At 52.6% G+C, this 22915-nt stretch overlaps 1 long non-coding RNA gene across 2 annotated transcripts; it reads left to right on the top strand.

The window, feature by feature from the left end:
• The first annotated feature begins 966 nt into the window (after positions 1-966).
• Positions 967-12452, top strand: LOC308238956. 2 transcript variants are annotated; one of them, XR_013959669.1, is made up of 8 exons: positions 967-1508; positions 1750-1910; positions 5929-6068; positions 6562-7035; positions 7569-8223; positions 9519-9606; positions 10649-10702; positions 11732-12452. It is a non-coding gene; the product is annotated as an uncharacterized lncRNA (long non-coding RNA). The 2 variants fall into 2 exon arrangements; XR_013959670.1 differs by having other exon boundaries at positions 978-1508; positions 1747-1910.
• Positions 12453-22915: the final 10463 nt, after the last annotated feature.

The following is a 22915-nucleotide window of genomic DNA, read 5'->3' as shown; positions in this document are numbered from 1 at the left end:
AAGTTCTAATGCAAACGATCCAAAACCATCCCCAAATTTTGTACGTGAGGAGAATATCTGCTTAGGTCCTTTGGGTCTACATGCCTAGTAAAATAAGTTATTTTTTGGACCCGCACCCACATTATGTCACAGCTAAAGGGCAAGCAGCATGAATCTTTCCCTTTTTGAGAGGCGGGGTGGAGATTAGGGAGCCTTTGCTGTGTGACCGACCACTTTTTCGGAGCACGTCCTGCATCTGAACAGCAGCATGTGGAGCACCACTTGCCTGTCCGCGTAGTGAGCTGCGCGGTGCCATCTGACAGCGTCTCTGGAGGCAGAGTGCAGGCTTTGCGGCAGGTCGTGGCAGCCACGAATGTTGTTAAGTCAGGAAGCAGGAATGTGGCCTGTCGGTTGCGGTCATCGGTTAGAATGTGCGGTTGCTCGAGGAAGGTCCCCTCGCGCGATTCCCATCGAAGAACACGTTTGTGGGTTTTGGGTTTGATCCCCTGCGATTACGGGAGGCAAGCAATCACGGATGTCTCTGTCTGACATGGGTTTTTCCCTCTGTGTGTCGCGTGCCTCATCCCTCCCCTCCGCTCTCCGTGAAAGATCAAAGAAGCAAATACGGTTGCGTGAGGATCAAGCACCCAAAAAAAGAGGGCCGGTGTGTGAATTTTACAATTTCTAGAAGTAAGACTGCAAGAGGTGTTGTCGAAAAGCAAATAGGCTGTCCATGTAATGGTGAGGCTCAGGTAAATTGCAGGGAGGGACGTAACGCTTAGGAGTGCCCTCTGTGCTAAGTCCCGTGATCGCGCACTAGAGGCGCAGATGCTGACAGTTGCCATGTTGCGGTAACGGATTTGCAAGAGTTTTTCTTTCCTTTGGACCGACAAGAGAGCACGGTGGTATGAGCAAACGTGCAAGGACGCCGTCAGTCAGTGAAGTTCCGCGCCCAAGCGATCCTCTGCTGCCCTCTTGTGGCCGCGCAGGAACAACACACTGTGCTTCTGTCCTTGGTGCTGAAATTTCAGGTTCCAACCAAATCTCGCCAGAAAAGAAGCCAAAAAAGAAAACGAGCAAATCATGGAGGTTGTCTAGGGCGGCCACGATTTCGTCGCCGAATGGACTGAAGTCACTGGTGTGTATCTGTCCCGTCTTTCCGCCCCAGCCCTGGCAAGGGAGGCCTCGGGGACTGCCGCACCGGCACCGTGACCCGGTGCGTTCAGGATGTGAGCCGTTCACCTGCAGGCGGGCATTCTTGAGGCAGTCAGTTCCCAGGAGTCCACCTTTGTGGAGCAGCCGGTTCGTCCATGGAGTCGCAGGGGTATCGCGAGAACACGTTCTTCCCGGGATCCTCAGCTAGAGGCGGCCATTCTTGAGGCATCCAGTCTATTGATGTGTCATTTCTCGTGTCTTACATGTGAAAACGTCATCGTTGATGATTTTTGTGAATCCTGTGAAACCGAAACGCCAAATTGACTAACTGGGTGAAATAAAGTGAGGAAAGAGAAGCGATCTTTTTGGAAACGGTAGTTTATTTTTTTGCACTCCGTGTGTGAATCTTATGGTACCCAAACAAGATTTGTGTTTTTTAAAAGAAAACATCCATTCTGATTGAAAATATGTCTGTTGGAATGGAACGATCGAGGATAGCAGAGCACCTTACAGTTGCCAACTTCCTCCCGGGAACCTGTGTGCGAGCCAGTGTGTCTCAGTGCAGGGTGCCGAGAGGACTCCACTTGTAAAGTCCTTTCCCGTCTTCCCCAGCAGGTGGCGCCAAGTCGTCGCCGAGGATAAACGCTTGCGTATGAGTTTCTGACGGCGAGATTTCCGTGTGACCCGTGATGCGAGAATACTGACCGGGTAGCGAGGCAAGATGCGGCCCTTTGTAGCGGGCGTGTGAAAGGGGGGGATGCCGTGAGCGCCCCCAGGTGAGGTGCCGCTAAGGCAAAAGTTGTTTTTGTATTTGACACGTCCCCTGAGTCTGACCCTGTGCTTTTGTGTGTGTGTGTGTGTAGGTTATGGTTGCCCCCATCCAAGTGTGTTCGAACCGATCCGAGCATCCCGAGATGTCACGAAGTGACTGTGTGGAGGGGCTTTTTTTCTTCTTTTTTTTGGAAATGAAATATGATTAAGTGTTTTGTGGAAGAAGCCTAGCGATAGTGTGGTATTCATTGAGAACATGATTGCATTCCCATGTGAAGACTGTGAAGCTGTTTCCCTGGAATGAGGGTTGGCGTTGGGAGGTGAGGTCCCTCAGCCACGTGAGGAGGCTAGCTTCCCCGGTCCCACCCAGTGTGGCCCCACGTCTTCCCCCCGCCCCTTCCCTCAGGCTTCACGTTGGAAGCCCACGCATGCCCAGGGGTTTCAGCACCTGAAGTGCTCGCTCCTCTTGGAAACGCTGGCATCCCCCATCGCCACCCACCTCCCCTCAGGTTGCGTTTTGAATCCGAGGATCGAGCGCTGCGTTGGTCTCACTCCATGATGCCATGGAAGCGCTTTGACCATTTTTTATTCTGAGAAAGCAGATGGGGTGTTTGTAGTCTGGTGACTCGTGGATGTGTTTCCTGTATCGTTTGCAGGCAGGTTTCCCTGAGTAAGTGAGGGAAGTGCCACTTGTCAACCTCCCCAACTGAAGAGAGCTAAAGTAAGCCCCAAGGATGGCCTTTCAAGGCAAAGCTTGCAATGGCAAGGAGTTGCTAGCGGGTAGCCATGTCCTCGGGCAATGTCTTCCCTGAGGACGAGCCATTTGCATCGTTAGCAGGCCCATTGTCCTCTTGCCCATGAGAGGACCTCGTTGTGAAGGGTCCTTGTCAGTTTGAAGTTCCATTTCTGCAGCCCCCTGAGGGCGCATCACAGGCCCCCCGTCGCGGATCAGAAGTGGCTGTATTGTTATTGTGATCCCGTGAACGGATGACTCTTAAGTATCCCGCACCCCCCTCCTTTTTTTTCTTCTTTGTCGCCCATCCCAGAGGTTTCTGTGCTTCGCTTTGTCCCACCTCCCCAATGTCCATGTCATGCTTTGATTTAAAATGTATAAAATAACGTGGTCAACCGCCATTCGTGAGAGCACCGTCTCCATTCCCGGCTATTGTTGTGTGCGTCATTTTTGTTGTTTAATTGTAACCGTCGTGGAAAAGGTACGTGTGAGCGTGTAGGTCTCAGGAGAGATGTTCATTGAAGCATTTTTGCTGCCGTGTGATGGGATTGCAAGATTTTTATACTGAATAAATGATCTAATGAGATTGTCCTATATCTATGATGCTATTATTTTAAGTTTTGTATGTATTGTAGCTCGCAGGTTATCATGGTGTTCCTCCCAGTCCCAGTCCCAGTCCCAGTCCCTGTGTAGTCCCAGTGTGTCCGTAGTCCTTCAGAATGGGTCAGTTCGATCGTGTGCCTGGTCGTGTCCCGGGTATCGCTTTTGGCGAAGCCGTTCCCTTGTTTGTGTGTGGCCCCGTTTAAATCGGGAGCCGTTAGGAAAAGAGTTCTTGCCATGGCAGACTATGGTGAAAGACAGTGAGGTAATGAAAGGCTATCAAGAATGTTGACGAGGATGCCGATTCCCATAGTGTGTGTGCTAGCCTTTGTGTATAGTTTTATAGTTGGACTTGACGCACGTGTTAGAAATTGTTTCCAGGTTTCGGTTTCATTTTTTTCCCCTGTGAACATAAGCATCGGTCATGCAGGAGGAAGCACGAGGCAATTTGCATTGTATTGGGAGAGATTAAGGGCAGCATGTCACCCTAAAGCAGTTCCGATTTTTTGTCAGAATTTGGAAGGAGGAAGTGCCTGGGGTTATTTGAAAGGGGAGGGAGGGAGGGAGGGGCGTAGGTTTCTCGTAAGCAAGATAAACTTTGTGCTCGAGAAGGTACGTGTTTGTGGCGCGACCGTGGCTTTGACGCATTCCGTGCCATAGTTCCCATCCCACCAGAAGTAAGTTTCCTTAGAACCCCCTTTTCCCTGATTGTCCACGTTCCTTGTCTAGGTGCTGGAGATGTTTACGCGGTTTTGTTGCGGTGTCGTGTTTTCTCGATCCGTTTTGTGTATTTGGAGCACGATTGTCTTGTGAGGTTGTCGTTTCGTGTGCGTTTCTCGGTTGATGAAGTTCACTGAACCTAAAGCAAGGGCCAAGAGGTGTGCCCTTTTTCATTTTTTTTGTAGGCAGAGGCGACGTGGGGGCGGAGGTGAGAGGCGGTTACGGGGCAAAGGAGTCGGGCAGTGTCCTCCCAAGGGCAAGAGGGGGCGGCAGCCGAGACGAGACGGCGGTCGCGTTTACCAATTTTTTTATTTTTAAAAGTTGGCCACGTCCTTTCCATTGGGAGTAGTTAGGTGATATCCAGGATGGCGCGTGTGCCGGGCAGTTGGAGCTTTTTGAATATCTGATGACAATGTCCCCGAGACACCGGGGCTTATTTTAAGATGTAATTTTTTGACGGCATTTTCCATCGTCAATGTGTTTCATTGTTGGGTAAGGCAGTGAGTCCCGTAAGCGTGTCGCGCGTGCTCGTGTCGCGCAGCCATCGTCGTTTGCAGGTGAGCATCAGGCAGTCGGCTCCAAAGGAGAAGCAGAAAGGGAACATTTTGGCAAAGGGCAGTTGCTAGATTTTTCCAAGGAAGTGTCCGCCCGGAAGGTGTTATTGATATGCAAGCGCTGTGGTTCCCTAGGGCAACAGGGAAGGGGAGCGTCCAAGGGGCCATCGATCGTCAGGAAAGCAGGGCGGAGGTTTGCAAAGGCCCGAAGGCAGGTATGCAAACGGGGCCGGGGCGGGGATGTTGAAAAGGGAGGCGGTCAACGGTTGCGTCTGTGTGGCAGTTGTGGATGTTTGCAGGATAATAGGCAGTTTGAACCGGGGAGGAAGGGCGAGGCTCTGCATGTGCATCTAGAGGTGTGTGGCATCTCGTTCCTCGTTTGTGTCCCCGGAGGTGTCTGGGCACAGTCTCCCGGCATCACTCGGTCGTGTTGTCGGGCCGGACGGAGCCCGCACGGTGCCGTGAGGCGTGTGGGCGGTAGGACACCCGTGCGGGTGTCCCGCGTTCCCCTGAGCGAGGAGTCCAGGGACCCGCAGGAGGAGACGAACAAGGTAGGAGTTTTGCGTGTTGAGTTTTTCTCAGGAAGCCGAAGGTCGAGTGTTGTGGTGCGAGGACAGGGCTGCGGTTTGTGGTTGCCAGGTGCCGTGAACGGCATCCTCCTGTCCACGCGGGGGTGAGGTCACCTCCTCGGCCTCCGTCGGTCTTGGAGCACAGACGGAGAAGGGCAAGTGTAGTTGTCCAGCTGATATGTTAGTGATTTTGCAGCCTATACCGGGTAGGTATGAGTGAGGAGGCGTGCCGGCAAGAGCGTGAAGCTGGCCGCCAGCTGCAGGGGACGTGTGGCGTTTCTTTAGAGGTTCAGAGGTCCCGTCCGTTGAGAGTGCAGGTTGGTTTTAGGGATCCCATGTGTGAACTCCCCAGAGGAGGCAACGGAGGCCCCGACAGGGGCAGGTAGTTTCGGAGTCGTTTTGTTATTTTCCTGTGACCTTGCAGTGTGAGCCGGCGTATGTCTTCCTTGCCAGATTCTGTTTTTTGCGTGCGCAGGGGGTGGGGGGGTTTGGAGTGTAGCGCGATGGTCTCCTTGGGGAGAGGGCCGGTTGCACTTGTGCGTGTCAGGCCGGTGTGGGGCACGGAGCCGAGGCGAGCCGAGCCTTCCTCGGTAGCGGAAAAGTGTTGGTCAGCCCTACACGACAGTCTTCCGTATGTGGGACTCTCCCGATTTTTCCTTTGTGTGTGTGAAAGATTCCTTAATGCAGTGTAATTGTAAGAGGCTTTGATGATCAGCTCTTAAAAGCTTTTCAAGCTTTATGTTGTCTTTCTTTTTCTCTTTTTTCCCCTTCCCTCCTTCCCTCCTTCCGTCCTTTTCCACTCGTTGTCCATTCCAGCCATGAATCTGTTTTGGTTTTATTTCTGCAGGACTTGTGGGAACCTTTCACGTGGTCCTAGAGAAGAGCAAGGAGCGTGTGCACGACTTGTGTAATTTGGACCTCATTTTCTGAACGTGCTCTGACGACTTCCCTCAGGGTGAATATTGGGAGACAGTATGCGAAGCGAAGGTACCGTGGAGAGTGCAGTTGCGGAAAGTAAGGGTTTTCAGGTCGGATGGGTTTTGAGTTTTGAGTTGGGTATCGATTTTCTGTGAGAGGTTGTGCACGCCTGCAATTGTTTTTGGTTTCTTTTCCTTGTGTTTGCAGTAGGTCCATTTTTTCATGATGTTCACAGGTGCACCGAGGGAGCTATTTCCCTCCTCCTTTTGAGGGTTGTAGTGTCTTTGTCCTTGTGTCACAGAACTGCATTCCCCCCTTCCAGCAGTTATTTTTAAAAAGTCCTCACGGAAGCACTGTGGGCCTTTTTTCCCCTTGACTTGTAGATAGGGCAGAAGGGAGTGGGGCGAGGAGGTGGGGAGGGAGCGGGGAAGGGAGGGAGGTGGGAGGCAAGGAGGTAGGCGAGCAGAGGAAGAAAGTTTGATGTCAGAGATTGTTTAATTTTCATTTGGAGTCGCATAGATGTGTGTTGAGTCTTTTATTTCTGTTTTTTTAATTCTCGTAGGTGTGGGGCCCAAAGCCGATGACCCAGCTCCCGCGTGTGTGAGTCCATCCGCGGTGCTAAGGAAATGGTGGGTGTGGCGCAGATAGCAGCTGTTAAGGGTATCCTTTGTTCACGTGGTCTTCTGGTAGGTCAAAGCGTGCAAGTTTTCGGGAGGGCGCTCCCCTCCTCCCATTCCTCCCACACGAAGGGTTTCAACTGTTTGAAGGAGCTGTGGCGGCATCGTGGAGGCGGTCGTAGGCACGGATAGTTCCGCGTCGGGTCCCGTGCAGGAATGTGAGGGTCAGTAAGCCTTGGGTTCCCGCCATCTGCGTTGAAGTCTCGCGTGTTAATTTTTGCTGTTGTTCCTTTTTTTTAGGCAAAGTCAGTGAACCTGGAATTCCCCGTTTGGCCATGTATGTCAGGGCGCCTTCCTTGGTTCTGCCCCACGCGGTCACTCAGTGTGGGTGTCGGTGGATGTGTTCATCTAGTGCCCAGGTACGGTGAAGAACGATGATTGTTTTTTAAAGCGATAAGAGGTTTAGAGAGCAGGAGCATTTCCTAAGATGGCAGTGTATTATTGTAGAAGTGTATAGCGTTATATGTTGTGAAGGATTCTCCAGAATGAGTAAGAGAACGAGTGCAATCTGAGCCCATGATCATGTCTTGTGGCTAAAGTCGTTGAGTTGAGTTGAGTATAATATGCTGAGTCGAATATGCTGTTTTGCTGTGCCGATTTCCATGTTTCCGACTTAGACCTGGTCCATCATTGCCCTTCGTGGGGGTGCCTGCCCCACTGTATCATCAAGGAGTGAAAAGTAGTCCAATTTCAAGGAAATTTTATTTTTTTTTGATAAATTACAGGGCCATAGGGTAGGCTAGAGTCTTTTGTGCCATATTCAGCTCTCCTCAGAGTGCCCGTACCTTATCTGTCAGCTGGTTGGGTCATTCACGGCCTTCCCGTGCGTCAAGTTTTGTCATCGTGCCGCTCGTGTCATGGATGCTAAGTAACCGTATTTTCTCTTTTTTAGGTGTCTGCTGTGTCTGGTGTCTGTCCTCAACACCGATGTTGCTGTTGGAACAGAGGGATCCGTGCTTTGCAGTCCCCCCCCGCCCCTCACTGACCTACCCAGTATTGAACTACTTTTGGAGTGTGTGTGTGTGTGTGTGAGGCCACAGCCTCACGACATGGTGATGCTTCCTTGAAAAGCCCGAGTTTGTGGAAGCTGTGTATCTGTGTGCTAATCCCCAAGGAGCCCTGGTGCTCATGTCTGTTTGTGACTGAGCCGCTTCCCTCAGTATCTGAGTTTGTTTTATTTTAGGAGTGAATAGCGTCCTTTCAGATGTCCTTAATGTTCACACGACGTCACACCGTTTTGTGTGGCCCATAAACACGCTGGCTGGCCGTTGTTTTCTCAGAAGAGAAGATTTTTTTTTTTTTAAATATATTTTATTAATTTTTTAACAGAGAGGAAGAGAGGGGAGAGGGATAGAGAGCTAGAAACATCGACGATAGAGAAACATCAATCAGCGGCCTCCTGCACACCCCCCACTGGGGACGTGCCCGCAACCAAGGCACGTGCCCTTGACCGGAATCGAACCCGGGACCCTCCAGTCCGCAGGCTGACGCTCTATCCACTGAGCCAAACCGGTTTCGGCACAGAAGAGAAGATTGAAATGCATCGTGTGAGACTGCCATCGTGCATCCCCGGACTTGTCCGCTTCCAGCGTTTCTCTCCCATTCTCCTGTTTTGTGTCCCTGGATGAGATATTGCTGTCGTTTGTGTACAGTCTGTAGACCCTGTAACTTGTGCTACACCGTTGTCATCTGTACCGTGTGTATTTTATTGCTTTACAGTCACGAAATGTCACACATGTGCACCAAAGGTCACAGTCAGGATCTTACCCGTGAAGTGTCAGTCTTGTTTCACAGAGCGAGGTGACACTCAATGGGTTGTAGCTGCCGTCAATGTGGCACCGCAAGGTCCCGTTTGTGATTTCCATGGACATTCCCCAGAATAGGTGGTACATACCTGCCTGCCTGCCTGTTCACACAAGCGGCGGTTTCAGCTGCTGTAGTAGTTCTCTACCTTCCCATTGTTTTCCTTGTACCACACATGCCTGCTCTAAAGTGGCTCTCAGGTTGCCCATTGCCATGATGGTCACCCTCACCTACACTTCCCTGCAGTTAGGCCATTGTTTACTCAAACACACCATGTTTCAGTCAGTTGTGTGTCTGGTTTTGTATTGTTGCCCAAGAAATCCTTTGTACAATCTCTGATGGTTGCCGTGACAACCTTGGGGGACATTTCAAACCCTGTAACTTCACTGAGTATGTGAAGGTGGTCTGTGTTGCAGCCAAGTGCTCCCCATGCCCCCCAAAATGGTGTTTATCCTTGAATAGTGGACTGTAAACTTTCCCCTGGATCCCGTCTTCCCTGGCAGTCTCCCTGCTGGCAGTTATGATTCTCAGTCATCCGTCATGCCCATGGTCTCAACCTCATTTTACCCTTGTCTACTCCAGCCTCTGTGGCTTAGTTTCACTAGAGCGCCCATCTGCCATTCTGATTCCTAAAGATGATGGGAGCGAATGGTGTTCAGGTGGTTAATATTCTTGCAAGCGGTGCTCTTTGCAGGTGACTCATGTCCGCCATGTTCATTTGAATTGTATACAATGTAGGGAAGTGCCATGAAATCACCTGGTGGTTATCCCAAGGTCTGATGGCTAGTTGGGAGGACATTATTGTGTAGATGTGCAGTGATAACCTTGAGTCACGCCACCAGTGTCCATTGTAGTTTATGACACTTAAATCTCAGTCACTCCCCCAGCCCCCACTGCTCTAAGTGGTGTGCAAATGAGCTGCAAGTATCCCTTATGGGTTCTCAGCACCCACAGCAGTCACATACTCAAGGGTGCGGCATAATTGTAGGTCATTCATGTCGCATGGTGATGGCCAAAAGCACGCTTCTCCTTCCCCCAGGTTCCTCATGTGCCGCTGCTGCCATTGCCCTCGTCCCTGTGTTCCAAGTTCTGGAAGTCTGTTCTTCCTGCTGCTCTTAAACACCCAGGTACCCGACCCCCCACAGTCCACACTTGCTCACGTGTGCGGCTGTACGTGCTGGACAATGGAAACAGAATCAGCCCACACTGGAGCAAGAATGTGTAGCTCTTGTGCTGGTGCTAGTGCCCTGACTGTCCCCCATCACCTGCTCTGAGTTTGCCAGCAGTATTGTCTTTGGCTGCACCCATAGGCTCTGCTATGTGATTGACATCATGTCCCTGAAAATGCGGTTGAAGAACATATGCAGCACGTTGGCTTCAAAAATCCTGCCATCCCTCCACTTTTCCACCATCCCTCAATCAGGGACCAACTTCTGTTTTTGTCCTCCTGTCTCCCCTATCAGCTGCTGGAGTGTCCCAGTTTATGATCCGGTGAAAGGATGAGACCAGCCTCAAAGCAGTGAAAGTTCCAGTTGCACAGTCCATATTTCCACCATAACTCTGCATCCAGTGTTGATGCCTAACATTTCCCGTTTACACATGCTGCAAATCATCTTGTTGCTTAGCTGTGTCCCACCTGAGTTAGTCCTCACTTAGTGTTTCCCCTTTCCTATTCTCCCAAGTGCTGATGTGTTCCTGACCTCCCTTCACGCCTGGCTCAGTCTTCCCTTTATTCCCAATTGAACATACTGTAGCATGGACAGTGGCATCAATTCATTTCTGTTGTCCAGCCCCTGGTGGTAGTATATGCTTGGTGCACTTGCTGTGCCATCCTAGCTGGGCCCTGCCATCGTGCTACCTACTGTCCTGTAGTTCCCCGCTGACACTGCAAGCTCAGGGCTGTTTCGCCCCTTTCCCTGCAGCTGAGATGACTGGCAAGTTTGCCTGGATGCCGACTGCTGCCCCAGCACCCACAGGGTTCGCATCTTCATGGGCCCCCTGTTGCTGTGCAGCTGCAGGGAAAGCCTGTGACACTAAGTGCAGCTTGTCCCTTCAGAGCTGGGCCAAAGAGCGCTGTTCCCCCCTCCTTTTCCCCAGTCTTGAGCTGCCACTGCTGCCTGTCTTGTCAGTGCTGCAAGCCTGGTCTTTTCACTGCTTCTCATCCCTCAGGCCCCACCACCGTCTGCACGCACTGCCTTGGGGAGCTGCTGGTGTTGGACTAAGGTAGGTGGAGTCATCCTAGAGTCTGGAGTTACATGTGCAGTGTGCCACGTTTCAGCATTACTGGCAGCATCTGCGTTGCCCTCAGCTACATGCATATTCCCTCCAGTGTCAACAAGCTTAGTTCTCTAAAGGGTGGTTGCATAACATGTTAAGTTCCCGTTCATGTGTGTCCATCTTTTGAGCCACGTTACTTGTACTGGCCTGGGAAATGCTTGTGCTATGCTCCCATCCTTCCCTGTTCCACAATCCCATCAACACAGGACCCATGCTTGAACCATGTACATGGCAAGCTGTCACTGAGTGTTTTAAGCTCTGGTGCTGTTGCAGCTAAGTAAGTGTATGCCTTCTTGGGAGTCTATGCTGCTGAGCACTGGAATATGAACTACAATACCTGCGCAAATCATGTGGGTGCCCTGCTCCTCCCCCTCTGTGGTTTCTTTTGGTCTCAGCCCTCATTGACTGCATTCACCCCCTGCCCACTCGCTCCATCCCGTTGTTCATGATACGCAGTAAAAGGCTATTTTTTTTTATGTGAATCATGAAGCAGTAATTGGTGAGCAGTATCTCAAGGTGTTGCATGTGCTTGCAAGTGGTGGACTTTCTTGGATTCCTGCTTCCTTTCCACGGTTGCCCACTGTGTGTTTGCGTGGCCACCTCAGGGCTTGTCTGCCAGCAGCAGCACCACCGCCCCCTCCAGCATATCTTACTTCCTTTCGCGCACTTCTCCCTTCCTCCTCCCCGCCGGTTCCCTCCCCCGAGCGCTCACAGGAGCGCGTGCCGGCCCCCCCTCCTCGCTGCCCTGTCAAGGTCGTGCGAGCACTTTCTGGGTAGCACAGCCTGCTCGTTGCTGAGCTGCTGTATCCTCATGGGCTCCTCATAGCTGGGCAGCTGCAGGAAGTCCGCGGGCACTACCTGCGTTTTGTCTTCTGCCGCGCATCAGGGGAACCAACCCCGCCACCTCCTCAACCTTGATGGCCGCTGCCGCTCTGCAGCAGCCGAGTCCTCACTGTGCCCATTCTTTTTCCCCAGCTTACCGCTGCGCGATCGTCTGTGTGGACCAGAGACCTTCACTGTGTGAGAAGCGCCCCACCCTGTCCAGCAAGGCCTGCAGTGGCAGCGCTCGTGCTCGCTGCACGTCATCTCTGTAAAGCCCCACCTGCTCCAGCCCGGCAGTTCTTCAGCAGCAGCGCCCCCCTTGGCGGCGCAGGCCTCACCCACCCACAGGCCCTCCTGCGTCACCCAGCCCACATCCCTGCATTGCCGGCGCGTGGCGTCTCCGGTGCAGCACTGGTGTTTGGGTGATCCCTGTCAGTTCCCGTATCCCACGTCTCCTGCCCCGTGAACTGTGACGGTGTGTGTCCCACATCTCCGCTGCCTGCTGCGGGAGTCCTCAGTGACTGACTGCTACGCTCTTCCGGTGAAAGGAGAATCCCATTCGAAGAGCATTGAGGGCTGGAGTCACACGCTCAGGGGCATTTGAAACCGTCAGTTTCACATCCAGTGCCCAGCGCCTTCCCACCTTCCCCTGTGTTGTTGACCAGAACCGAGGGGCTATTCCGTTCAGTTCATGGCACTCAGCCCTGGAACGATTCTCGCCACTTCCCGCCAGGCCTCTCCCCCAATGCATCCCCACCCAGTCCATTTCCTCCCTCCTCCCACCCATCCAGACCCTGGACTCTCATGTGCCCACGCTGTTTTGGTTTTGTTTCCAGTTTGCCCTGAAATAAATGTGACATGATATCTGTGTGTGAGCTGCTCCAGTCAAGGTGTGTGTGCGCCCTCAGCTGTTTCTAGTTGCGCTGTGCCGTCAGCCGCTGGGAAGCTAAGGGGCCCCTTTTCTTCGGGATGCACTCTTCCTGGGTTCTCTGCCAGCATCATCGGTGCGGAGGCGGGCAACCGTGGGAGGTGGGAAGCTGTGTTTGTTTGAGACAGGGGACCCTCCACAACAGTGTCATTGCTCTTCCTGCCATCCTTCGTGTCCCCCTCCCCCTTTCCTGTTTCCCTTGGTGTGCACAAGCATGCTTCCTGCCGTGCTCTCAACCCATCGACATGTGTCACTCACGGGAGTGTTTGTGGCCAGTTCCCCCTGGGGTGCCTCTTGCTTGGTCTGCGCTTTCCCCCTCAGTGTTCCCTTTGTCCCCAGAGCGTCCCCAGTGCTGTCTGAGGGAGCAGGTGCTGTCCTGGGGGGTGTCTTGCCCGAGAGCCAGGGCTTTTGTCTCTGGCATCTCTGCCCAAATCACCGTGTGTGCGTGCCCGCCCCCCCCATTCCCTCATTTGTTTTGTTGCGGTCGTTCCCTCTTCCCAGCGTCCACCCTCAGATACACCCCGTGTCTCCCCCCACGCCATGCTTGACGGGGTCGCTTATACACGCACACAGCTCTGAAACTCCCCAGGGTGGTGGGGCCGGGGACAGGGGCACACAAGATCAGCTGCTGGGCAAGGTGGTGTCAGGGGGTCATGGGAGGTCCATGCAGGGTAAGGGCTTGTTGCCAGGTCAGTCTTTGAGCGGCCGGGGAGGGTGGCTGCGTGTTTTCACGTCCATGGCTCATTTTCTGAGCTGCTGCGGAACGGGGAGTCCAGATGAGCTGCTTGGTTTCGGGGCCTGAAAATGGAGGGTGATGCGGGAGAGTGCCCCTCCATGTCCATGGTATTGTGCGAGGGTGGTCAGCCGTGATGGGTGTCGTGTCCGACCAAGTCGTCCCTCCACAGCACACTTTACAGGCGTCCGGCTCCAGCAGCAGCATCGTGCTCTCTTGCACTTCTCTTCCCTGTGTGGTGGGTGAGTGGTGACTGGCTCTGCCCCGTGGATTTCTGTGCGCCTGGGAGCAGCAGGAAAATCTTTGTGTTTTGGACCTGCCTTCTACACGTTCCCTGTTGTGCTCCCCCCAACACTAGTCATTCCCTGAGAAGCCTCTTTTCCGGGCCAAGGTTGTGTGAGAGCTATCCCCAAACTTACACTTCTGGCTTCCCGTGTCTCCCTTGCCTGGCAATCGGGCCCTCTCGCTCTCGTGTCTCATCCCCGAACAATCACCTCCTTCCTCGCCCTCTTTCGCACCCCCGATGTGGATGTGTTGTCAGGGAAGTCGTAATGCTGCACCCGGCAGGGAGGTTTCCCTCTCTCCCCTCCCCCGGCATCCTCTTCAAGTGAGTAAACATCGCAAGTCTGCATCTCCTCCCCCTAACGCCTGTCAAGTTTCCTGTGACCTGTTCTCCTTTATCTCCCTCAGACGCTATTTCTTTCCTTGGCCACAATCATCTGCTTCGACCCCGGGGACACAGGCTGTTTTTCTGCTGCGTTGCACCTCTCTGAAGTTGTCTCCCCCTCGCGCCTCTCAGCCCCGTCAGCCCAGCATGCAAAGTTGCAGCCACAACCCTTCCTTCCCCATCCCAGAGGTCTTTGGCTCAGGCTCTGAGGGGAGGCTCCTGCTCTCTCCTTGGAGTGCACCCCCCACCACAGTGAGAGCCAGGCACATGTCGTCTTTGTGCTCCTGCACAGACACTCACCTCCTGGCGCAGCAGCTCCTGTGTGCTAAACGGAGTGTCGTGCTCCCGTGTCCTCGGCAGATTGAATGTCCACGAAAGCCATCGGATGTCCACCTCAGAAAAGTCTTTCTTTGTCCTGTGATGCCCACCTGTTAAAAAAGGAGACAGCTTTATCCATGCACATTTGCAATGAATGGCTTTGCACGCCTCCACAAGAGTGATGACTGTCTGTACTTGACTTTCCCAGCTGTGCTACTGCCCTAGGAACATGTGGTATTCCTGCCTTCCCTCTCCCCGACCAAGGCTCTTCCCTCACAGCAGCTGCTGCGATTCCGGACTTACATTTCCCACATTTGGTCTTCCTGTTTCCCATTGCATCAGTGGGGAGCGTTAGTAGCACAGACCTAGAGAAGTATGGAGTTAGGCGGAGTGGGAGAGAGCAGAAGGGATCTCCGAGTGCAGAGTGCAGTTGGGGAGCACAGGGTGGAGGCATGGGGTCTGTTCGCTTACTTGTTTCCGAAGCCTTCTCTCGTTTGCGCACACTCCCTTGGATATTCTTTGTCTTCCACAGGACTGCGTTACGGTCATCGTGACCGTCCACAATTCTTTGGCTTTATGGTCGCCGTTGTTTCTTTCGGCGTGCACAGCTAATGAGTATGTGTTCCTCAAAGAATCCCTCGTTTTCACTTTGCAAGCTGAGGTCATGTTCCCTTTGACTTTGCCCTGTCTGCTGCAGTTTTAAGGGTGGGCGGGTGCGTGCTGTGATGTTCGGTCTTAAGTACCAGGACAGAGGCACTTGGCCACAGCTTTCCCATTTCTTTATCTTTCGTATTTCCTTATTGACTTCATTTTTGGTGGTGGGTGTCTGTGGTCTGTATTCATTTTCTAGGGGTGTTCTGTGATGGCTTTCACAGTGTGCCGCTTCACGGTCGAGGGCCGTGAGGCTATCGGCCCTGATGTCGGAATTCTGACCCGTTACGTGCCTTCCTTTCTCGCCCCGCTGTCTGAAACAGCCACAGTGTCTACCGGAGCTGTCTTGCCAGGCCTTCAGCGCCCTCCCCTTGGCGAGAATGTCACGCTCAGTGAAGGCTTTCCCTATGGGGCAGAATGTGCGTCCCGAAGTATGCCCTCTCCCTCCTCCCCAAGAGCTTTTCAGTTGTGCAAGGACACCCGGGCGGGAGTCGCCCAGGAGGGAGGAGGATGTGGCCCTTCTTCCTCGGAGCTGACCTCGTTCAGGTCTCATTTCTTAGGCCCTGGTTCCTTGCTTTCACTCTAGGAACTCCATGCCCATTTGTCAGCCACAATTAACCAGAGCCACCCATATGTCCACTAAACAGTAGCTTTGCTGTGGCTTGCCTCACCCCTTCTTGTTACTTGCATTCCACCCGATCATCTTACAGTGATGTTGAATGAAATGGAGTTCGACATTCCACCCAAAAAAGGCAATGTCGTGCCTCCAGTACACAACTCACCCAGGTTCAGCGGATGGGACGCCGGGCGGACGGCGGGGCGCAACAGTGCACTTTCCTGATTCCAGCGCCGAGTCCGAGTCCCAGTCCGAGTCCCAGTCAGGTTGGTGCTCCCTGGTGAGCTGCTTTGTCTTCCTCCCGCTCCAGCGGTGTGGAGGCCGTGATGTCTTTGCTGTTCCTCCCACAGTTTCCGGACTTGACTCCAGCGGCTCTGTGTGCGTCTGCGGGGAGGGTGAGTCACGGAGGGGTGCTACGGGGAGCCACTGGGGAGATGGCGACGCGGTCTTGTGATTTTTCTGCCAAAGGAAAGTGCGTCATTGGCCCCCGTGGAAGTCATTGGATGCTCGATTCCGGGCGTGGGGGAGAGATTACCTAGGAAAAGGCAGCGATTGTGTGTAGAGTGAGGTGATGGGCATTCGCTTGTCTCGCAGGGAGGGGAGGGTGCTGTGTCCTTGACCCGCTTGATGTGGTGCGATTATGGTGATGGCGATGACAAAGGCCAATTCTCCCAGCGCCCTTTGTTGTGCCCTCATGGCTTCGGAAAGGGGGAAGTCGGCTCTTTCCCAGAGAGCTTGCAGCTACGTGCGCTCCGTCCGCATACAATGGCTCAGCTTAGCCTGGAGCTGGCTGTTCCGCAGTGATAGGGGAGGCCCTTGTGCTCAGCGCTGGAATGTGCCCCGCCCGCCCGAGTGCCTCCCTCCGTGGGTCGATTCCCGGTTTGGTGCGGGCACTGATTTGCGATCCGCCTGTCCCTGGCTTGATTTTTGGGGACAGCGTCTGAGGAAAAGGATCCCTGGCTCCGGAAAGCGCACGTCGGACCTGAGCACGGCGCCTGCGGTTCTGAGTTTTGGGGTGAGTGGCGCAGGGGACGGGGGCGGAGGACAGCGCAGTGTGGGTTGTGGATGGTTATGTGGGCCCCCCCTTGAGTGCCTTGGCAATAGTTAAGGCCGGTCCGCTTCTGCTTCCTTTTGCCGCCGTCAGTTTGGTGTGTCAGGGTCCACAAAGGTGGAAGAGCTCCTTCTGTAGCCCGCGCGGCCGGCCGACCCTTCTGGGCTCCCCCGTGTTTGTTGCCGTGCGGAGTCCTTGCCGTTTTCCGTCTGCGCTTTTCCTACGCGTCCACCTTCCCTCACACATGCAAGTGCCTGTTCCTGCTAGCGGCGCTTGCATTTCATTTGCGGTCCTCTGCTGCCATCTTGTGGTCATTGTTGGAATACCACCTCAATGTCCCGAAAAGTGCGTGGGTGCGTTTAGGGTTTGGTGCGTGTGCTTTGTCGTTGCAGTTTCGTGTGTCAATATTTCAGTCCTTCCAGGAGTCCTTCTCTTCTTTCTATTCTCTTTATGAATTCCGGAATTCCCTTCTCTGAGGCCTGAGGGACACTTTCTTTGACCTGCGTTTCCTGTTTGTGGAGTGAAGTGAGTGAGTGAAGTGAGTGAGTGAGTGAGTGGAAAAGGTCGTTTGGCGCGCTGGATCTCTGCTGACGCTTGCTGGTTTCTTTGGGTAAAGCTGTTCAATGTATTTCCATTGGAAGCATTGCTGTGTGCTTTATGAGCACGTTGTGCAATGCACTTTGAGGCTACTGTCCCCCGCGGTCCCCTTTGGTTTTGCCGTCAGTTACAGCACATGCTGTTCGCTGATTGCTGTGCTCCCCGTTCTCTCCAGATGTTCTTGCAGGCATGTACACAGCGTTTGATGTTTCCCCATCTTTAAAGGATGTATTTCATTGATTTGTTAGGGGACTGGAAGGGAGACAGAGAGAGAGGCGGAGACATGGGTGATAGAGATGCGGCAATCTGCTGCCTCTTGCATTTCTCACCTTCCCCCTGGGGATGCGCTCGCACCCTACGCACATGCTGTGGTCCGGATTGGGGACTGGGATCCTTGAGTCCGCTGACCGACGCTGTATCCATTGAGCTATACTTGTCATGCCTGCACACAGCATTTTTCACGTGTCCGTCACATTGCTTCCGTAACGCTCATTTACCTTTTTAAACAAGACTGTCACCATCGTGTCTTGGGTGTGCCGATGCTTCCATGACAGTTCGCAGTGCGCGGAAATGCTTGTAGTTCGCCCTGTTTCCCTTCATTTGCTTTTCATCCGTGATGCCTGCAGAAGATCGCTGCTGATTTCCACCTTGTCTGTGTGTCGGCATTGTGTGCTTGTGTTTGCAGTGTGTTCTTTTGGGTTCTCCATCGTCAGAGGGTGGCCGGTCCCAGTGTCTGCAGTGGCGTGTGTTTGCGGCATAATCCTGTGATGTGTCTAGTCTTCCTTGGTTTTCTGTTCTGAGGTTTTCCTGTCTCGCTTTTCTGTTCTTGTTAAGATATGTTGGGAGTGTGTGCTCCGATAGGGTGGCCATTCCACATCCAGTGGATGATCACACTTCCTGAGAGATGGAGACCCAGTGATGGCTGCTGCATGCCATTCTATTATTAGCTGTCACACTTGAAGTGCATGCAGACTGTTGCTTTGTGGATTGTGCTCTTGCTTTCCGCTACTTGTATTGCCAGTGTTGCGTGTACTGCCTTCACAGACTTTTTCTTGCGGTTCAGTTTTCAGTACGTATTCTTCTTTGAGGTTGGCACTCGTTGCCAAGACAGTTCTTTGTTTGCTGGGTGACTTTATCAAGTGCTCAGTTGCTTTTCCATGGCAGTCTTGCCGAATTGTGCCTGAGCAAAGAGTTTCTTGCACCTGTTTGGAAGGCATTCCATTGCACTGTGCTCCCGCCTAACACTGAACGTATCGTGTCTGCTGTGGTGTGCACTTTCAGGCATGTGGAACAGTTGGCTTTCATTGTTTCGGTCCACAGGATGCCACACGACTTACTTGCTGGAATGTCTGTCACTGTGACTTTGTTTTGTGGCTATCAGGCTAGATGATCATGCATGGGCTTGTGAGTGCCTGCATGCTTGCTCGCAAGTCCATAGCGGTGGCAAAGAAAGGTGCAGCAAATGCACGCGTTCTTCCCCTTTGGCAATGTTCGTCTGCTCCCCCGTGTCCTCTGTCTGCCTAAGTAAGTCTCTGAAAACCTCTCCCTGCATGCAGTTTCCAGAAAGTGAGAGTTTGCCCCTGTGTGCCTTGCGCGCCTGCTACAGCGCAGATAGGTGAACCTGCACTTGTTCTCCAATGGGAAGAGGAATTCGTTGACATGTGATTTGAATCCCTGTCCATTGTCCTCATTTCATGATGGTCGTTTCTGTCATTCTGTTCCTCAAAGTCGCCGTTGTTCTCCTGGAGTTCCCCCAAGCCTGAGAATGTCGCATGTCTGTGTGTGCTATGCTGCGCATGTCGTCATTTCCATTTGCCTGTCAGTGTCCGATGGCAGGGACTCCATTTCCTTGCTTAAGTGGTATTTTATTTTTACTCATCAGTTGAGTCGACTTCTCTGTTATTGGCAATTTCCCGGCATTGCCTTGGCAATGGATGTCGTGCGATGGTTGCGTGAATTACAAGCGTTGTTACTTGCTTTGGTTTGCATGGCTGCCTTGGAGTGATTTCCTTTGATACGTGCAAGGGCACAACGCTGTTGTCTGCGTTTGGTTACTTTTCCCTTTGTTTCCTTGGCTGTGTGCTCTGAAGTGTGTTTCTGCAGGGCCAGGGGTCCTGTTTTCAAGTTTCTGTTGCTGTGTTTTTATGTGCTGAAGATGTCCTGCTAACCTTTTTTTCCCGCTTTAGGTTAGCTATCTCTTACTCACAGAAGAAAGGAGGGAAGGAGGCAGGGATTGAGGGAGGGAGGGAGGGAGGGAGGGAGGGAGGGAGGCAGAAGGAAGGCAGAATGAGGGACGAATGGAGGAAGAAGAAAGGAAATAAGAAGAAAGAAAAAGTTTGGGGTTCTGGGTTCGGGTTCGGGTTCGGGTTCGGGTTCGGGTTCGGGTTCGGGTTCGGGTAGGGTTAGGGTTCGGGTTAGGGTTCGGGTTAGGGTTCGGGTTAGGGTTCGGGTTAGGGTTCGGGTTAGGGTTCGGGTTAGGGTTAGGGTTCGGGTTAGGGTTCGGGTTAGGGTTCGGGTTAGGGTTAGGGTTAGGGTTAGGGTTAGGGTTAGGGTTAGGGTTAGGGTTAGGGTTAGGGTTCGGGTTCGGGTTCGGGTTCGGGTTCGGGTTCGGGTTAGGGTTAGGGTTAGGGTTAGGGTTAGGGTTAGGGTTAGGGTTAGGGTTAGGGTTAGGGTTAGGGTTAGGGTTAGGGTTAGGGTTAGGGTTAGGGTTAGGGTTAGGGTTAGGGTTAGGGTTAGGGTTAGGGTTAGGGTTAGGGTTAGGGTTAGGGTTAGGGTTAGGGTTAGGGTTAGGGTTAGGGTTAGGGTTAGGGTTAGGGTTAGGGTTAGGGTTAGGGTTAGGGTTAGGGTTAGGGTTAGGGTTAGGGTTAGGGTTAGGGTTAGGGTTAGGGTTAGGGTTAGGGTTAGGGTTAGGGTTAGGGTTAGGGTTAGGGTTAGGGTTAGGGTTAGGGTTAGGGTTAGGGTTAGGGTTAGGGTTAGGGTTAGGGTTAGGGTTAGGGTTAGGGTTAGGGTTAGGGTTAGGGTTAGGGTTAGGGTTAGGGTTAGGGTTAGGGTTAGGGTTAGGGTTAGGGTTAGGGTTAGGGTTAGGGTTAGGGTTAGGGTTAGGGTTAGGGTTAGGGTTAGGGTTAGGGTTAGGGTTAGGGTTAGGGTTAGGGTTAGGGTTAGGGTTAGGGTTAGGGTTAGGGTTAGGGTTAGGGTTAGGGTTAGGGTTAGGGTTAGGGTTAGGGTTAGGGTTAGGGTTAGGGTTAGGGTTAGGGTTAGGGTTAGGGTTAGGGTTAGGGTTAGGGTTAGGGTTAGGGTTAGGGTTAGGGTTAGGGTTAGGGTTAGGGTTAGGGTTAGGGTTAGGGTTAGGGTTAGGGTTAGGGTTAGGGTTAGGGTTAGGGTTAGGGTTAGGGTTAGGGTTAGGGTTAGGGTTAGGGTTAGGGTTAGGGTTAGGGTTAGGGTTAGGGTTAGGGTTAGGGTTAGGGTTAGGGTTAGGGTTAGGGTTAGGGTTAGGGTTAGGGTTAGGGTTAGGGTTAGGGTTAGGGTTAGGGTTAGGGTTAGGGTTAGGGTTAGGGTTAGGGTTAGGGTTAGGGTTAGGGTTAGGGTTAGGGTTAGGGTTAGGGTTAGGGTTAGGGTTAGGGTTAGGGTTAGGGTTAGGGTTAGGGTTAGGGTTAGGGTTAGGGTTAGGGTTAGGGTTAGGGTTAGGGTTAGGGTTAGGGTTAGGGTTAGGGTTAGGGTTAGGGTTAGGGTTAGGGTTAGGGTTAGGGTTAGGGTTAGGGTTAGGGTTAGGGTTAGGGTTAGGGTTAGGGTTAGGGTTAGGGTTAGGGTTAGGGTTAGGGTTAGGGTTAGGGTTAGGGTTAGGGTTAGGGTTAGGGTTAGGGTTAGGGTTAGGGTTAGGGTTAGGGTTAGGGTTAGGGTTAGGGTTAGGGTTAGGGTTAGGGTTAGGGTTAGGGTTAGGGTTAGGGTTAGGGTTAGGGTTAGGGTTAGGGTTAGGGTTAGGGTTAGGGTTAGGGTTAGGGTTAGGGTTAGGGTTAGGGTTAGGGTTAGGGTTAGGGTTAGGGTTAGGGTTAGGGTTAGGGTTAGGGTTAGGGTTAGGGTTAGGGTTAGGGTTAGGGTTAGGGTTAGGGTTAGGGTTAGGGTTAGGGTTAGGGTTAGGGTTAGGGTTAGGGTTAGGGTTAGGTTAGGGTTAGGGTTAGGGTTAGGGTTAGGGTTAGGGTTAGGGTTAGGGTTAGGGTTAGGGTTAGGGTTAGGTTAGGGTTAGGGTTAGGGTTAGGGTTAGGGTTAGGGTTAGGGTTAGGGTTAGGGTTAGGGTTAGGGTTAGGGTTAGGGTTAGGGTTAGGGTTAGGGTTAGGGTTAGGGTTAGGGTTAGGGTTAGGGTTAGGGTTAGGGTTAGGGTTAGGGTTAGGGTTAGGGTTAGGGTTAGGGTTAGGGTTAGGGTTAGGGTTAGGGTTAGGGTTAGGGTTAGGTTAGGGTTAGGGTTAGGGTTAGGGTTAGGGTTAGGGTTAGGGTTAGGGTTAGGGTTAGGGTTAGGGTTAGGGTTAGGGTTAGGGTTAGGGTTAGGGTTAGGGTTAGGGTTAGGGTTAGGGTTAGGGTTAGGGTTAGGGTTAGGGTTAGGGTTAGGGTTAGGGTTAGGGTTAGGGTTAGGGTTAGGGTTAGGGTTAGGGTTAGGGTTAGGGTTAGGGTTAGGGTTAGGGTTAGGGTTAGGGTTAGGGTTAGGGTTAGGGGTTAGGGTTAGGGTTAGGGTTAGGGTTAGGGTTAGGGTTAGGGTTAGGGTTAGGGTTAGGGTTAGGTTAGGGTTAGGGTTAGGGTTAGGGTTAGGGTTAGGGTTAGGGTTAGGGTTAGGGTTAGGGTTAGGGTTAGGGTTAGGGTTAGGGTTAGGGTTAGGGTTAGGGTTAGGGTTAGGGTTAGGGTTAGGGTTAGGGTTAGGGTTAGGGTTAGGGTTAGGGTTAGGGTTAGGGTTAGGGTTAGGGTTAGGGTTAGGGTTAGGGTTAGGGTTAGGGTTAGGGTTAGGGTTAGGGTTAGGGTTAGGGTTAGGTTAGGGTTAGGGTTAGGGTTAGGGTTAGGGTTAGGGTTAGGGTTAGGGTTAGGGGTTAGGGTTAGGGTTAGGGTTAGGGTTAGGGTTAGGGTTAGGGTTAGGGTTAGGGTTAGGGTTAGGGTTAGGGTTAGGGTTAGGGTTAGGGTTAGGGTTAGGGTTAGGGTTAGGGTTAGGGTTAGGGTTAGGGTTAGGGTTAGGGTTAGGGTTAGGGTTAGGGTTAGGGTTAGGGTTAGGGTTAGGGTTAGGGTTAGGGTTAGGGTTAGGGTTAGGGTTAGGGTTAGGGTTAGGGTTAGGGTTAGGGTTAGGGTTAGGGTTAGGGTTAGGGTTAGGGTTAGGGTTAGGGTTAGGGTTAGGGTTAGGGTTAGGGTTAGGGTTAGGGTTAGGGTTAGGGTTAGGGTTAGGGTTAGGGTTAGGGTTAGGGTTAGGGTTAGGGTTAGGGTTAGGGTTAGGGTTAGGGTTAGGGTTAGGGTTAGGGTTAGGGTTAGGGTTAGGGTTAGGGTTAGGGTTAGGGTTAGGGTTAGGGTTAGGGTTAGGGTTAGGGTTAGGGTTAGGGTTAGGGTTAGGGTTAGGGTTAGGGTTAGGGTTAGGGTTAGGGTTAGGGTTAGGGTTAGGTTAGGGTTAGGGTTAGGGTTAGGGTTAGGGTTAGGGTTAGGTTAGGGTTAGGGTTAGGGTTAGGGTTAGGGTTAGGGTTAGGGTTAGGGTTAGGGTTAGGGTTAGGTTAGGGTTAGGGTTAGGGTTAGGGTTAGGGTTAGGGTTAGGGTT

The sequence above is a fragment of the Plecotus auritus genome (assembly GCF_963455305.1).
Source record: "Plecotus auritus genome assembly, chromosome: 15".
Lineage (NCBI taxonomy): Eukaryota > Metazoa > Chordata > Mammalia > Chiroptera > Vespertilionidae > Plecotus > Plecotus auritus.
Note: the sequence above shows the minus strand (reverse complement) of the source record. Positions and strands in the feature narration are given on the sequence as shown.